The 17,541-nt window shown below is 42.6% G+C and overlaps 1 protein-coding gene across 2 annotated transcripts in view; it reads left to right on the top strand.

The window, feature by feature from the left end:
* Window positions 1-362: 362 nt before the first annotated feature.
* The window catches only part of TNC (tenascin C), a 94,426-nt gene continuing 77,247 nt past the window's right edge, over window positions 363-17,541 (top strand). For both annotated transcript variants that reach the window (XM_042965182.1, XM_042965181.1), the window contains exon 1: window positions 363-546. The gene's annotated coding sequence lies outside the window, so the exon portion shown is untranslated. The remainder of the gene's footprint in view (window positions 547-17,541) is intronic.

Raw genomic sequence — 17,541 nt, 5'->3', positions numbered from 1 at the left:
CCTCGGATCCTACTCCCTCTCAGTCCCTGGGCTTCTGTCTCACAATTAGAAAATCCGTTTGGGGAGCAGAGCAAAAATCACACCTAGCTAACAGCTGCTCCGGGTCGGGGGTGGGGAAGGGGAGGAGGCGAGGGAAGCTGGAATTCCTACTTTCGCCATAAATTGTATGCAAATGGGTTCTTTTCCTGGCAGGGAGCAGGGAGTGAGTGCGTCTTTCATGAGCTAACCCCGTTCCGCTGGGAGGGCTGTTCCTTTAATTCACCAACTGAAAAAGTAGGAAAGGATGTCTGGAGGCGAGGCGTCCCATTACAGAGGAAGGAGCTGCTATATAAGCCAGCCAAAGCTGGCTGCGCTGGCCACAGCCTGCCTACTGTCACACGCTCTCCCGCGCGCGCAGACACACACCGGCCTCTCCTCTGCACAAAGACTGTGCGCTGGGGGTGACAGTGGGGGCAGCGCACGTGGGAGCCCCGCTGCTCACAGCCAGGTCCTTATTCCATGGAGCTGGTTCATTTAAGGATCTAGGTCTTTCCCAACTCCGGAAAGGTAAGTGTGCTTCACCCCCATCAGCAAAGATCATTATGGTACACTGCGTTCCCGGGACCAAAGATGTTGTGGATTCATAATTATTACACTTTTGCTGTATCTTCGCTGCCGGTAAAATGGGGTGTTTGTTGTGATCCGATGCGCCTCGATTGTCTTCTACTTGTGACTTCCAGTCTTGTAGATTTTTGTTGTGTGTCGGTGGGTTTTAACTTCTAGGAACAGCCACACGTGGAAGGAACTTTTGGTAAAGTTTTTATCTCTGCGTTCTTCAGAGGAAAAGTAAGAATTTTCTGTTAGCTCCCTGCCTGGCTGATTTCACCTGTGAGTGTTTTTGTTTGAGAGTTAGAGAGGTGGAAGTTGAAGGTGGACATCGTTCATGGCCTCCCTGTGGGATGGGTTAAGGGAAGGTCGATAGAGGGTTGTAGAGAGAACATTAAGATTGTATTTCTAAACGGCGTTCACCTTACAGTTTACAAAAGGTTTTTGTCCATCCATCATTCCACAGCATCCTCCCTGTGGTTAGGCATGGAAAGGGATGAGGCCAGAGGGCAGAGGGAGGGGGCGACTCCTAGGGCCACATGAACAACTATGGACTTCAAGGTGGGAGCGGTAGACACCAGCTTTTATCCTGAAGGGCAGGGGGCCTCCCCGTCGTCGATACCTCCTGAGTCACTGATCCTTGGGCTGGGTATATGTGTGTTTCCAGGGTGCTTAGGGCCAGGAGTATCCTGAATCTTTCTAGGATCACCTCTCCCTCCTCACCTCTCCCTCCTCACCTGTCATCACAGAAAGCCCTGAGAAACACCTTGCCCCAGGGTTGGGAAGCTCTACCTGGAGGGTTGTGAGAAAAGCACAGGGGTTCCTCTCTTTCACCAGTGTAATAAGGGGATTAAGAGCTCAGGTTTTGAAGCCAGAGGTCCGTCACTTTGGTATCCCCACCACCCACCATCAAAGGTGTTACACCAATGACAATATGTAATCTCTATGAGCCTTAGTGTCCACTTATCAAAAATGGGAACAATAACTTCTGTTGTCATTATGAGGAGGAATGAGGCATAAAGCATTTGGGAAAGTGAGTGTTCAGTAACTGGAGGTTTGGATAATCATTGTCATTATCAGAAACAGCCATCACCTCGGAAGTTAAAAGAGGCATTTAGGCAATCTTGGATTGTTTTTCATGTGTTCCTCACTCCCTTACCCCCAACCCCCATTTTTTTAATCTCACAAGTCTGAGGGTGTCTCACTAGGCTGGCAGGTCGGAGACTTGGCTGTATTTTATAAGCAGGACATTGTTCTGGCGCAGGTCGGGGAAAGGGAGCAGCCCGAGGGCTGGAGGTAAATGTCGAGTTCTGACTCCAGATGCACAAGGTTTTGAGTTTGGGCGTTTGCAGATTCTAAAGCTGTCAGCTATAAAGTACGATGTTGCCCGGGGACTCTTTGGAAATGCTTTCCATCCAGAGTGAGAGCGGGACAGGGGAGCTCCACTTGAAGAATGAATGCCTCTTTTTCATGTTTTGTGGACCTTTCCCCCTTTTTTATGAAGGTTTCCCATATGTGCTTTAGAAATAAAACCTGCTGCCCACCCCAGCCAGCTTCCCGCCTTGCCCTTCAATATGGTAAGCCCAATTGAGGACTGGAGGAGGTTTGTTCAGTGCTAAAGAAGCCTGTGGAAAGTTTGCTGGCATTGTATGCATCTCAGCCCACTTCAGTTGATGTAATTGTGCTTTGACCATGTGTTTCAGGCAGGTGACGGCATCTGGGGGAAGAAAAGGGTGGCAATATGAATGTTCTCTGGTTTGCTCAGAACAGTGTGAATCAGATAAGGATTGAAAAGGGGGTATTATCAGCTTTACAATCTTTAAAGTATTTTTTTTCTATGCTTTGTTTGAAAAAAACCCAGCTTCCCTCTCTCATCTTCCACTGTACTGCCTGTATCCTCCTCCCAAAGAAGTTACTGATCTTCCAGCTTTCAGTGATGTTGTCATATAAAGAGGGTGATGATCTGTATCTCTCAGGGCTCTTGTGACATCCAAATGAAATAATAGATGGCAGACTCAGTATCTGACACATAGTAAGGGCTCAATAAATAGAGGGCTTTTGTTGTTGTTTTTTGGTTTTCTTGCTTATCAACTTATAAGGACTTATCTGAAATTAATGTCCTAAGACGGTGGTTTTCAAACTTTTATTTAGCCGTGGAAATATTCATTAAAGGACACTGATGGCAGAACTCCAATATGAGAGGTAAATGTGGGGCTGCTTTGGTTGAAGTGAGGGTGGAGGTTCCAAAACTCGCCCCTTTGTTCTCAGCCTCTGGTACGTTTCCACAGAACCTTGAATGACACAAAACACGGTATAAAATAATGGACCCAGGCAGTGTGCATTCAAGCTGCGATTCTGCACTTCAACAGGGTCGTTTGCCCCTTCGGGTCCTCACCTGTAACAGAAGCCAATGCAATTCCCCAAGTAGTACAGTAGATAAGAATATAAGAAGTTTAAAATGCTTAACAAAGGAGGATTCTTTTAATTAATCTTGAGGATAACAATAGCCAAAATGTATGGCGAGCCTACTCTATCCTTAAGATCCCTTGTGTACATCACCTCACTAAATATCCACAGTCTGTCTCTGAGGAATGGACTGTGCCTACTGGAAAAAGACATAGCTTGAAGGGGGAGTGAGCAAATAATTTTTCCAGAGTCCTAGAACACAGAGTGATGGAGCCGGTTTTCAGACCCATGGTCCCCAAATCAGAAGCACATCCCACCGTGTCCCTTCTGAATGCTGCTGCTTTCTTGCACTACCTTTAGAAGGAAAAAAAAAAAACAAAACTTCCTTTCTGACTAAATCCACCCCTCCAGCCAGACTGTGGCCACCCTTAAATACAGCAGTAGCCTGATCATATAACCAGAATGGAATTTGGAAAGGGAATTCAAGCTGACAGAATGAAAAACATGTCCCCTTTAATCCTGCCCTTTCTAATGCTCACAATGAACCAAGTACACCTAGTCCCTCCTCCCCCTGGATTTCTATGGACAGATAGCCATGTTTTCTTACAGGAAAATAATACCTAAGCTGGTGTAAAACACAAGTCCTTCCAGACTGAAGTCATTTTAGTTTGAAAAGTAGGAAGGAGATAACAAACCTTTAGTTCACTCCAAATACCCAACCCCTTTGTGATGATAAAACACACACAGTAATTAATACTGAGGGCTAACTGTGTATCACTTATGTGAGAGGAGGGTTTGTCTATGGTTTTTCATCTAATTCTCACCCTAACACTGCAAGTTGTAAATCATTTGCTCCAGTTTTATGGACAGAGGACCAAAGCCCAAAGAAGTTAAGTGGCTGACATGAGGGTTTTCCATAAGTGAGGAGCACTGTTGGCTTTGAAGCCAAACCTTCTGACTAAAACTCTACTATTCTTTCCACTATGCTGCACTGCTTCTGGTAGGCAGGGCTGACCTCACAGAACCTTGAATGATGTCTTTCAGTGATTGGCCAGATGGTAGAGAAGCCCCCAACTGGCATTGGTGTCTATTGACTTTACAGAACAGCCCTGCCTGTATCATTTTTCATGGTGCTCAGAAAAGGTCAGCTCATGGTGGTGCACTTCTCTGTCTGGAAACAGAAAAGTTCAAATTTCAGCCGAGAGAGAGACAGACAGACAGAGAGAGAGAGAGAGAGAATGAGAATGACACTAAAAGTAGCAATCTGGTTATTCCTGTTAGTTTTCATCCCAGGAAAGTAGGCATATACTTTGCTGTGCTCTGCAAGCTGGAGCTCATGGGGAGGGCAAGGCTGTACCTGTCCCTGCACCCTCTTTGAGAGTCAGGTGAACAGAGCACCTGGTATAAAAGGGCCGACTGGTGGGCCAGAGTGCAATCAGTGTGCCCAGTCTTGGGGCAGTGAATCTCAGGATGATCAGGAAATGGTTGTAGGCTCCAAGCCACAAATTTCCCTGAAGTCTCAGAGATGAGGGTTATGGTTCAATCGCTTCTCACTTTGAGAAGATCAACGGGAATTCCCATGAATCTAAACCCCGCCAGTTTGAATACCTTCAACATGTTGGGAAACGTGAGATGAAGGCTTCTTTCCAAGGGGGACAACTCCCTCAGAATCCTGCAATCTCCAGGCAATAATTCCATCCGTGCAAAAGATAGCAGTGGCCTTGCCTACCGTAAAAGGGCTGTACATACCTTAAAAGTTCTTGGTAGAGGAGAAAAGTCTGTGTACCTACCTGATTCTAACCTGGGAGACCAGACTTTTATTTCAGTAATTCCCTTATGCCTAGAATTTTTTTTTTCTGTTTCCTTTTGCCTTGTCTCATATTTCTGGCCTCTATTAAGCAGCAATCTAATTCAATACTATCATTGCATCCTTTGACCCTCCATCATGGAATAAAAGCAAAATGCCCACCCTGAAAGCAGATTGTGAGAGTAAAATCCCTCCCATATGCATTTCTAGTCTATTTGCACATGGAAGTGAAAAAAATCATGTCAAGTTGTCTCAGATTTTTGAAATTTCCAGAAATCCACAAGTTCTTAATTATACAGCCATGGTAACTCAAATAGTTTTGGTTGGCCCTCTAACACCTACCCACCCCTCAACACCCTGTGTCAAGAACCAGAGAGCTTTTTGTAAGCTCTGAAAGTAGACAGCTTTGCTTCAGAACTAACTGGTTAACTCTTACCCTGGAGGAGATGAGTTGGCTGCTACTAACTTCTGCATGAATGGGTCCAGAAAGTTCTTTTAGCAGGGGTGGAGGAGGTGATTGTAATAGCTAACATTTCCTGACAGTCATTATGCCATTTCATCATCAACCGTCCAGCAAGTGTAACTGTCCCCCATTCAAACACAGGGAACCTGAGGCTGAAAAAGTTTAAGTAGCCTCCCCAACACCACACAGATAGTAAATGTCTGAGCCAGAACTCAGACCCAGCTCCCAGTCCTGCACATGTGGCTATAACCATTAGGATACGCAAGCCATACTCAGCACCTTAATTCTATCCATCTCTTGACAACAAAGAGGGCTGGACACCACAAAGCTGAGAAAAAATCAAAAGCTCATCTTTCAGACCACCATGTTCTGTTCAGCTGGGCGGCCACTGTTACTATCTTCAACTTGCTCCTTCTGGTTTCACTTCCTGTGGAAACTGTAATCAAATAATTAGCCTATAATTCCTAATGTAATGTGTTTCCTCTACTGGGCTCTAAGCTGCCTGAGGGTGAAGCCTGACTCACTCCCCGCACCCTCTGCCAGTCTGAGACCTGAAGCATGAACACTCATAAGCAAGTGCTGCCTGATGCAACCAGGCTTGCCCTGCAGGCTGCCTGAAATACCCCTCTTCCGGGTTCCCACAGAGCTCTCTGCTTCCCCCACTGACATCTGTGTATCATGTATACTTCGATAATCACCTCCCCCCACCCCACCTGCCTGCACACCCCCAAGGTCAAGATCATCGGTGAAGCAGGAACTGTGTCTTGCTGGTGCTTGTGTTCCCCAAAGCCTAGCTACCTGCTGACAGGTACCAGGCCCTTAGTAAGTTGTTCTTGAAGAAACTCTGCTGTCCCAAAGCAAATGGAACAATAGCGCAACACTGCCTTGCTTCTGAACTGAGTTCTATGGTTTATGCTGGATAAATTTTCAAGAAAGTAGGATACACATGAATTTATAAGCGTATAAAATAACTTTTCCATGCCTCACTTTTGGATGGTCCCAGAAACTGTAAATAACCTGACAGATAGGTAAACTGAGGCCTAGAAAGGTTGTCATCAACACAGAGTAGGAAGTGGTGGCACTGTTGTTCCTTCCCATGCCAACTCCCGTGACTATGCTTCTTCCACCATGCCACTTAGCACTCAGGTGTTATTCCCATTTTTCAGATAAGAAAGAGGTTAGAGACAGCAGGCTACTTTCTAGAGGGATATTTACACTTTTATTTTTTTTATTTTTTTTTTAACGTTTATTTATTTTTGAGACAGAGAGAGACAGAGCATGAACAGGGGAGGGGCAGAGAGAGAGGGAGACACAGAATCAGAAGCAGGCTCCAGGCTCTGAGCCGTCAGCACAGAGCCTGACGCGGGGCTCGAATTCACGGACCGTGAGATCATGACCTGAGCCAAAGTCGGACGCTTAACCGACCAAGCCACCCAGGCGCCCCTATTTACACTTTTAAAGGGTAGTTCAGTAGAGAGGGCAATGCTTAACAAATAAGAGAATTACTAGTGATGGACTTCAGGCAAGGGGATGCTTTGAAGGATTAGGAAAACCCAACTTTTATCACCCAGGGCCCAGGGATGTGTTCAGGGGTAAAACCATACTTAGTAGATAGAAGAAAGATGGCAGAGACTCAATATTGAGTGCAAGTCAGTATATTTTTGTTCAGAACTCGAAGCCTACAAATGCAGCATAGGGAAGTCCTGGGTTGTAGCACTGCACTGGGGATCTCAGCGACACTGGACACTGTGCCACCCAGAGACTAGCAGGAACACTGCATCCAGTAGGCACCAAGATACGAAATAACAACAGTAACAATAATAGTAAAGCATGTGAGTGCATCCAGACAAAAAAGCCATGACTTTCCACTTAGGGAAGAAACAGTCTGGGAGAGGCAAATACCTAGGGAGCCTCAATGCAAAGGAGGGAACCCACCTGTTGGGGAGCTCAGGGAAGAGAAACTCAGCTCATGCTGGGCATAGGCAACTTTAGTTCTACCCCCAAGGGAAGTCATCTGCTCCTTGGGAAACTTATGCCCTGGGTCCTGGGATGGTCTCACAGAGGTAGCTTGTTGCAGAGATGTCACAGTAGAGTGTTTCAACTCATAGGTAGGTTGTTAAAAAATGTTTTCCTTAGAACCCACAGAATTTTGAAGTTAAAAGGGCTCATTGGCAGCCTCTAAACCAGGGGCTTGGAGACTGGATTTAAAAGACTCCTCCAAGGTGATTTGGAGGCTCCCACAGAGAGATGGAGAGGCCAAGCAGGGGCTCCATTCAATCTTATTTTAACTTAAGCCCCTCCACTTTTACCTGTTTTGTACATGGAGCTTCCTCATGAAATGTTGTTTCGTGAAGGAGTTTTGTGGCAAAATAACAATAATAACAATAATAATAATAATAATAATAATAATAATGTTTTTGTAAATTGCTGGCCTAGTTAAACTCCCCTCATTTGGAAGATGGAGAAACAGATTCAAAGGAGAGAAAAGTCCTCCTAAGATCTCACGCCAGTTGGCAACAGGCTCAGGACTCAGTCCGAGGTCTTCTGACTCTTGCTCTTGGAAGCCAGGGACAATATAAAAAATGTCAGAGTTAATATATTATTTAAAAAGGAAAAATTAGCAGAGTCTTACTCTCTGAACAGCTTTAGTGCACACGGGTTGAGGCAAGAGTCCACTGTATTTGTTATCTCTCACTGCATAACAAATTGCTGTGAAACTTGGTGGTTTAAAACAACACCCATTTGTTGTCTTATAATGCCTATAGGTCAGGAATTTGAGCATACCTTAGCAGGACGTTCTACTTTCATGGTTTCTCACAAGACTCAGTCACAGTGTTGGCCAGGATTGGGGTCTCATCTTAAGGTTCAACTGAGGAATTATTAGCTTCCAAGCTCACTTACGTGGTTGTAGGCTGCATTCAGTTTCTTGAGGTCTCTTGGCCCAAGGCCACTCTCAGTTCCCTGCCACATGGAACTCTCCAGCATGCCTATTTGTTTCATCAAAGCCAACAAGAGAGAGAGAGAGCCTGCAAGCAAACAGACATCACAATCATGTGCAGCTTAATAGTGGAACTGATATGCAACACCTTGGCCATATTTTGTTTTGGTTAGAAATAAGCCACGAGGCTGTCCCACACTGAAGGGAAGGGAATTGCACAAAGATGTGAATAGCAGAGGCAGTATCATTGGGGCCCATCTTAGAGCTTCTCTGCCCCTCCAACAGTCCAATGTTACCTATTTCTGACAACTTCTTACCAACAACAAGTTCACCCAATCCACCTGCACTTCTGTTAATGAGCAATCAGGAATTATGGCAGCCACTAGAGGGGACTGGGTCTTAATTAAGCTTTCTATCCATTTATAAGGGAGAGCCACATGTTTTACATTAGATGTCCTAGTTCACTGTGGAGCCATAATTCATCTTGAATATCCCAGGACAGGATCTTTCAAGGCAATGACTTCAAATACATTTCATTCAGTGACAAGACATTGAAACTGAAACTGAAACTCATCCATTGTCTCCCCTCCCCAATCTATTCTTCTGTTAGCAGATGTAAGGAAGACTAAAATTTGGGACTAATTCTTTCTCCCTTTCCACTTTTTCCTTACTATGCCACCATACTCCAACTCTTGTGGACTCTATTGCCTTAACAAGTAAATCAGATCATTGCCTCCCCACCCACTCCCTCATCCTCCTACTTCAGGTCGTGCATCTCACAGATAGACCACAGCAATGATTTCCCCATTGGACCCCATCCCTCCAGACTTTCCTTTCAATGTGTCCCTCAACCTGGGTTGTAGGTCAACATTCCCAGGCTTAAAGGTTTCCAAATGGTTCTCTTCTGGCCACAGGAAAAATTCAGATCTCCAACCTGGCATTCAGTTTCTTTCATGGTCTGGTTTCCGGCCTCCAAACAGACCTTTTACTTCAGCTATAATCCATGCTTTCAACACCAACTATTTCCTGCTTTTTATGCCCTGGCAAATATCACTTCCTCTTTCCTAGAATATCTTTCCCTATGTTTTTCACCTACTCCTAATCTCCTTTTAAAATTCAATTCAGGAACCACCTCCCTCCTCTGGGTCGATGAGATGTCCCTTTATTGTCATCCCCTTCCACCCCATATTTTTTTCTGTCATCACCGTTATCATGCTGGAATTGCCTGTCTGCTCATAGATCAACTCTTCCTGTCAACTCTTGAAAGGAGAATTTGTATCTGGTTCATATGAAATTGAGCACAACTGAAATAAAACTAATCTTCAACCACAGACAGGAGTCCTTGCTGTGTCCCAGATTTGGACCTCCGCTGCCTCATCTGAGTTTATTCAGAAAGCCCAGACCTTGAAGTTGTTTTCATGCCTTGCCCTCTAGGCTCTCAACTGTGCAGAGTGATGTCATAACATGTGACAGGAGGAAGCCAGCCTAGTTCTGGGACAGGAAACAGTCTCAGGACACAGACTTCAAGGAATGTCCTTGCTTTCGGAGGAGGCCTCTGGGATCAAAGCATGCCCTGCCTGGGATTTGGAAAAACCAGTACCAAGGACAGAGGAGACCTGTCTGGGGATTTGAAGCTGAGTGACAAGAGATCCAAGTATCTGGAGGTTATAACAAGGATCAGTCTACAACCGGTGGGAGTAATGAAAGGACACCAGGGAGGGATGGAGACAAAGAGCTCTGTATCTTAGGACATGAAGAAATTCATAGCCCGGTGGCCAGGGGAGGATTGGCTAATGGTTAAGAGTCTGGCATTGGCATTAGTTCTGGGTTCAAGAGCTTGATACTTTCTTGTTAACGTAATCTTGACCAAGTCTTAACTTCTCTAACCCTCATTTTCAACCATATTAAAGGCAAAATAGTAGCACCTACTTCATAAGGTTATTGTGATGGTTAAAATACATAAGTGAGCATGAATTGCTTAACACAGCACTGGCACTTGGGCATAAATGTTTTATTGTCATTGTTACCTGTTGTCACAATTGTTGCTGGTTATGAGGCTCCATTAGACAAGCAGTTCCCCAGACTGTGGCCTGCGGCACACTGTACTCATGAGATGCACCTGTAAAAGTGTTCTGTGGACAAAGGGGTTTAGAGGACACTTGGCACTGTGTCATGTTCTTGGGAATTCTTACTCAATACATGGTTCTAAGGGTGGAGATATAGTAGATAAAGGAACATTCAAGATCCTTATAAGCTCTTCATAGCGTTTCCATTATAGTGGAAGGAGGTAGATGATAACAAGGAATCAAACTTATAAGTACAATTTCAGGCAGGTATTTGCTAAGAATAATCAGAAAACACAGTAAAGGAACAGGCAATGACTGGTGGTGAGTGGGATACTCTTAAGTAGGGTGAGACATGGAGATGACATTTAAGCAGAGATCTGAATGAACTAGGGAAGTGAGCTCTGTAGATAGTGGCTAGGAGTTTAGATTTTATTCTGAGTGCGATTAGAAGAGTACATGCTCTGAGAAACCTATAGCAGTTAACCAATTCAGCTTTGTTGAACCCAATACCCCCCAAGTTACTTGACCACAAATGCCATTTTCCACAGGACATGTACCTAAAAACATCTTAGAATATAATCTGGTAAATTCTGTACTAGAGCACAAGGCTTCATAGATTTTTTTAAAGGACTATAAATTTGCTCTCACTCATCTGGACCTACAGTAAAAAGTCCAACAAACCACTTGGGCTAACACGGGCATGTCCAGAGCAAGAAAACCTAGCTCTAGAGGTAAATACTTGCAGGGTGTCACCCTAATTAGCAACTCTTTTTGGCCAAGATGATCGATGAGCACATCTAGGCTTCAGTAGACTCTGGAATCCCATCTCAGGCCAAAGGAAACTTGCCAACATCTGCCTAAAAGCTAATAAGTGTTTGCAAACAGTACACCTTGGCTTAAGCATTCTCCAAAGGGGAAGTGTACAAAACATGAGGTCTCCCAGCCAGAGGCTCTGGGAGAAAGAGGTCAGATATTTCAGTGCTTACAAAGAGACAGCCACCAGATTGCTACTAAAGATCTAGGAAATGGAAGGTGAAGGTGTCTGCTTGGGCTCTGATCTCTCTATTGAGCAATGCTAATGTAAATTTCCACCTGATATGAACGGCAGGAAGTTGCTTGGTGAATCAGCCCAGCGTAGTAGTTGAGAACAAGCATTTTAGAGTCACAAATTAGGGTCCAAATGCTGACTGTCCCTCTAAACCAGTCATTGAATCTAGCTAAGTCTTGATTCATTTAACTTCCAGATATGCATAATAATACCTGTCTCACCAGGTTGTCATGATGAATGAAAAGATATATGATAACATGTATAAAAATCATCTAGCATAAGGCATGGCACAAAACAGGTATATAGCAGGCTCTCAACAAAATGTTAGTTTCCTTCCTGTCAGGTCCAATCTGTATTTGGTTTTATAATAATAGCTATCATTTTCTAATAAACTACTATATTCCAGCAAGGGTCAGGAAACCACCAGGTGGTGGCTTATTTTTGTAAATAAAGTTTTATTGGAACACAGCTATGCTCTGGCTACTTTCTCTGCAGTAGTAGAGTCTTTGTGACATAGAACATCTAGCTGCAAAGCCTAAAATATTTGCTATCTGGTCACTTAGAAATAAATTTACTGACTCCTGCCAGTATGCTAATTTACATATATAATTTCCAACCACCAGAGCCTACCAAGGTTTATATTATTATACTTCTACGTATAAAGGGATTGAAGCAGAAACAAAAGCTCACCTAGTAAGTCCCAATCCAAAACCATAATGCTGAAGGAAGCTTCAAAGAATGACAGAAGAGTGATTCATTTGTGTGAAATATCCTCGATTTCCCCCCTGACCACCTCTGTCTTTTATCTCTCTCAGGCTAAATTTCTTGATTTTCCTGCTGAATTAAATGTTGAATTAAATGTTGCTGTCCAGAAGGGATCCCCCCCCCTCTTTTCCTTATTTGTTTATTTCTTTCAAAATGAAAGTTGTAATTCCTAAACCCTCTGGAAGACCCTCATGCCTTGACTGATTTCTTAGAAACAATAACTCTGTTTTTAGTTGTACATAGCATGAGGGCCAGTTTTCCAAAAAGGAGAGATTTGTTAAGCTCCTCTGTCTGCTACTTCTCACTTTATCTTCCTCTCACTTACTCACTTTCTCTCCAGGCCAGACTCAAAGAGAGTAGGCTGTTTCCAGGGGCTTTAAAGATTTGCCTGAGACAAAATTATTATAGAGCATTTGGCTCTGTGCCCTGCTCAAGTTCAAAACTGTACATTAAATGGCTATGTGCACTCCAGAACCCCAGACCCACCCTCCCAAAGGGCCCCATTTTAGGGATCCAACAACTCTACTTGCATCAGTGATATTGGATGTCATCTGTGATATTTATTGCATAAATATTAATTCTTTAAACTGAAAAAAAAATGAATCTTGCTTAAAAAGATAAGTTGGTGTAGCAGAAAGAGTATAGGATTTGGAATTCTACGACTGAGTTATTAATTCTGAATCAAATAATTACTGCCTGGGGAAGTTATTTCATGTTCTGAAGCCCTCAGCTTTAATAACAGTAAAATACGAACAGTGCTTCCTAACTCACAAGGTTGCCATCATAATTAACTGGCATCTGTTAAGTTCCAGGCACAGGATACATGTGAAACTATCTGTGTCACTCATGGTTTACATTGGTAGAAAGTCTCCATCCAGGAGCTTTACACTCAGAGACTGGCCATAGTTAATCATCACTCCCATCTAATGTGTAAAGAAATGGAAGGAGAGGGTCTAGATTTGTTCCAAATCTGCACTTTCCCTATTGTGTGTCATCAAACCAAATCCTGTGATGTATTTCAAACACAAAATAATCAAATAGCTTTGGAAAACACTATAAACTCTCCTCCTCTTGGAGATTTCCAATGAACACAAACACATTAAAGACTCTGGAAACCCTGAAGTAAACAAAGCTGTATAATTTGTTTGGTTTAAAATAGCATTTGGTTTAAAATAGCATTTTCCAAACATGTTTTTCCCTTGCATTAATATTTGCCAACATGTTGTAGATTCCACTTTAGAAAATGCTGCCTATAGTTATAGAGCTAATTAAATCCAAGTCAGGGGTTCGAAATATCTCTATTTCTCAGGCTCGTGTACAGCTTCCCAGACATTATCCGGAAGTCATAAAGTTCCTTCATTGTTACTGTGGACCCTGACAACTGGGTTTTTTGGAAGTTTGCCTTTTTACTTTGGTTGTGCAAACCACACTTTTACATCAATCAAGGATGACTGCAAAGGTGAGGGTTAGGAATGGGGTCTCTGACATGTGAGCCAGTCCATCTGAATTAAACCCCTGCTCCCCTCTGTCTACCTGTGTGAGCTTGAGCTGTTTCCGTTTCCTCATCCCTAAGCTGAAAAAATAAAGGTAGCTACCTCATAGGTGTTGGAGAGAATTCAACGAAATACCCACACAAGATACACATGAAGCAATTCTTGGCACAGATATCTTCAATCAATGTTAGCTGTTATTGAAGCATTTAAACAGCCTCGTTTGAGAAAAAGAAAGTGGACAATGAAAGTATGTTTCCTTGCATGATCTCACACAAATTAATTGCTGGAGCAGTGTTAGTTTTTCCTGAGAGTCCAGTTTCTTGCTTCCAATCTTAGAAGCATAGTATCAAACTTTATTGCACTTGACTCATACAGGCTTTTACAATTGTCAGAGAATCCATCTGGCTCCCTCTGACTCAGGCCTCAAACAGCATTCCATGCATTTGAATATCAGCACATTGGCTTGGAAAAGATTGCCAAAACTACCTAGTCTTGCTATGCCAAATATTTGACACACATATCAACACTCCTTCACTTTGGTACCCATGGCATTCATTGCTAAGCCATCACAGCACTTTTTCCCCTTGAGTGCAAAGGAGGCCATGGAGTCTTTCTCAACACAGTGCTGGATAGCCATGTCAGCTCACTGAGGTTGACACGTAAACTGAAACTTAACTGCTTTCCCAAACCAATTCAACCTCTCAATCAATGCTTGAACCACCTCTACAGTATTACTGTCTATTTTTTCATCTGTCCGATGTTGTGAAGCTCCCCTATTAAGAGAAGCCACAGAGGAAGAGAGAAAAAGAGAATAGATACTAACAGTTGGATAGCATTTACAATCCTATTATTCCATTCACTGTCTCCAACAACCTTGGAAAGATCCTTATTTTACAGCTCAAGAAGCCACAATTCAAAAAAGTTATGGGACTTTGTCTAACGCTTCCCAGAAGGTAAGCAGAATTTGATCTCCTGTATTTCTGCTCATCACAATGCCTCCTTAAGAATTTTCAAAGTCTTTCAAGGCTACATCTCTGGCATTGGGTAGTAACAACAGCTTCACAGAAGTCACCATGTCACAGAGCCCTTGTCAGAAGGTCTCTTATTTAACATTGAGGTATGAGCCAGTCTGTAAACCTTCCTAGATAAATCTCTGATCTCTTCACCTTGGCTCAAGAGCTCAAGAACCAACTTCTAGTACTTTTGAAAGAGTCAACTAGATTTCCTAAAATTCTGGATGAAAGCCAGAGGAGGTCATTGTTCCATTAGGAAATGAACTGAAATTTATGCTTGAAACAATTTTTCCAGAATTTTACAGGAACCTATATTGTTGCCACTTGGTCGGACCCACTTTTTATTTTCCTTTATGTCTAGGTAAGGAATAGGAGAGAGAAAGCAAGTGCTCTGCAGAATTTTTATTTCAAAAATTGAAACCAGACCACACCAGGGCAGTCTGTGGTCTGAATGTATCAATGGATCTAGTCATATTTCATCTGAGCTTTTCTTAGGTATACTAAACCACAAATATGAATCTCATTATTGTGTCTGGATGGAAATATTTTATGGATTAAGACTTGTGAGCTTAATTTGGTTGGTAATGAAACTTCTGTTTGGGGGATGGGAAGACAGAAGCCACAAAGCACCACCAGTGTTTTAGCCAAACAACTAAAGAAAGACACAGTATTGGGGGGGGGGAGGGAGTGCTGGACATAATATTGGCTACTTGACATGGGTCCGAAATGAAATCCAAATTTAAGTTCAGCAGAAATATTGCCAAATTAGCGGTAGACCACAGGTCCCTAGAACCAAAGAGTCAGGGGCTAGGGGCACACAATCTTGCTTATTTGACGAGAGAGTGGATGTGACCTGCTCAAGGTCTCACAGCAAGAGGCTGGCAGGACTGTGCTGCGGAGCTCATCTCCTAGCCCTTTAATCCACTGTACTCCCCACCACATGGTCCCAGGAGAGCCTCAAATCTCTGGGAGCTGAAAAATAAAAGAATTCAAAAGGAGAGAGTGATCTAAATTTAACCAACAATGAATACTGCAAGAAAATTGGGAGAATGGATAATAACCCAGGATGCTTCATTCACATTGAAACCAGAATTTTACACTGAGTATATCACAGGCCTGGTCGAGTTCATCTCCTGCCAAATGTCTAGTTGAGTTGACCTTGATCATAGAGAAGGTTTATCTCAAAGCAGATAGTACTGGGCTCTCAAGAACCCTTGAGGTATTGACTGGAACCTCATGGGAAGGAGCCCACAGCATCTTGGTCAATTTTGTAACTCCTGTGCTTAGTGTGGTATCTGGCACACAGTACATACTCACTGAATAACTGAGCAAATAAAAATGAACAAATCTGGGAGTGCAGCTATGATGAATTCCTTGATACATCTTGTCTTAGAAGAGATCATAGGAGAACTAATTCCGTTAGGGCTATCAGGAAAACAAAAGTATTTGTTCTTTCATTAATTCCATGAATATGTCTGCTATGTGTAAGTTCAAATCAAGAAATATATTTAGCGTTATTTTATGTAAATATAAACATATTGTGCCTTCACTATGCTGTAGACACTGAGCTTGGTGTTGGGTACTAGAAGATGAATGACTCAGATATAGTTCCTGCCTTCATGGAGCTTTAAGATTACATACAATCTAAATCCTTACAGTCTGACATAAATACAAGATAGAATTGGTTTATGTTCTAAAAGAGGAAGATACACATACATAATAAAGTCACCCAAAGTCAATTTTAGAATGACACATGATGGAAATAATATCAAATTAAGAACTCAAAGAATTCAGAAAGAAAAAAAAAACAAGAAAACTTCTAATAACAGATGATTTTTTGAGCTCTATCTTGAAGGACAAATAGATTTGTTCACTCAGAGATGGCAAAGGGGCTCTTGAGCAGCCTTCAACAGATCTGGTACCCTCTCCCATTGATAACTGAGATATGATCGTGTCTCCAAAGATTTTCTCTTTTGAGCCGGGTGTTTGAAAGTAATGGAAGCAATGCTTGGGACTGGTCTTGAGCCATAACTTTTTCCCTTGGCCCTCAGCACAAAATGCTGTATAAAATCATAGTTCAGAGCACTTACTTTGGACTCAGATGGACTTGTGTTCAAATCCTGACTCTACTTAATGAATATCTGAACTTACATAAGCCACTTAACTATTCTCTGCCTCATTTTCCTCACCTTCAAACTGAGAATAAAGATAGTGCCTCATATTATTTTTCTGAGAATTTAAAGTTGGAAATATAAAATGCTTACTGGCAAAATAAGCCATGCAGTGAATGGTAGTTGATGATATTTTTATTACTTTTGTTATCACTGTTATGATTTCAGCCTCTTCCTTATCTTCTCAATCAATATTTGGTGGTTTTAATCATTTCCTCCCCAGGAAGTCCTCTGGGAACTTCCAAGCTCAGAGTGATACTTCTTTCTTCAATTCCTTCATTCAGACCAGCACTGCCACTGAACCCTGCATTGTATTTTCTAGTTTCTGAGATTTCTGAAAACAGAGAGTAAATCCTTAGTCTGCCTCATCTCCCTAACAATCAGCACACTGTGCAGCCCATAAGCTTGAGAGTATGTGCCATGTTCCCAATCTGCAGTGACACTTAAGAATAGCACAAATATTAAATCCAGAGTACATGGATTTTAAAATCAACTGCATTTGTGAGCTTTTAGGAGGAAATTATAAGCTTTATAATTAGAACATGCTGATCTTCTTCATTGTAGTATCCTTCATGGTTAACTCAAGGCTTGGCAGATGGTAGGTATTTAACAAATATGTACTGAAAAGATGTATAGTTGGATGGATGGATGGATGGATGGATGGAAAATTGAAGAAACCTTACAGGGCCAAGAAACCTGGAAATCTCTTAACACAGGGTCTCTCCAAGATCCTATTGGTGATATTTTGCTCTGGGAACCTTTACAATGACCTCAGACTAAGAATTA

The sequence above is a fragment of the Panthera tigris genome, chromosome D4 (assembly GCF_018350195.1).
Source record: "Panthera tigris isolate Pti1 chromosome D4, P.tigris_Pti1_mat1.1, whole genome shotgun sequence".
In the NCBI taxonomy this organism is placed as follows: Eukaryota; Metazoa; Chordata; class Mammalia; order Carnivora; family Felidae; genus Panthera; species Panthera tigris.
Note: the sequence above shows the minus strand (reverse complement) of the source record. Positions and strands in the feature narration are given on the sequence as shown.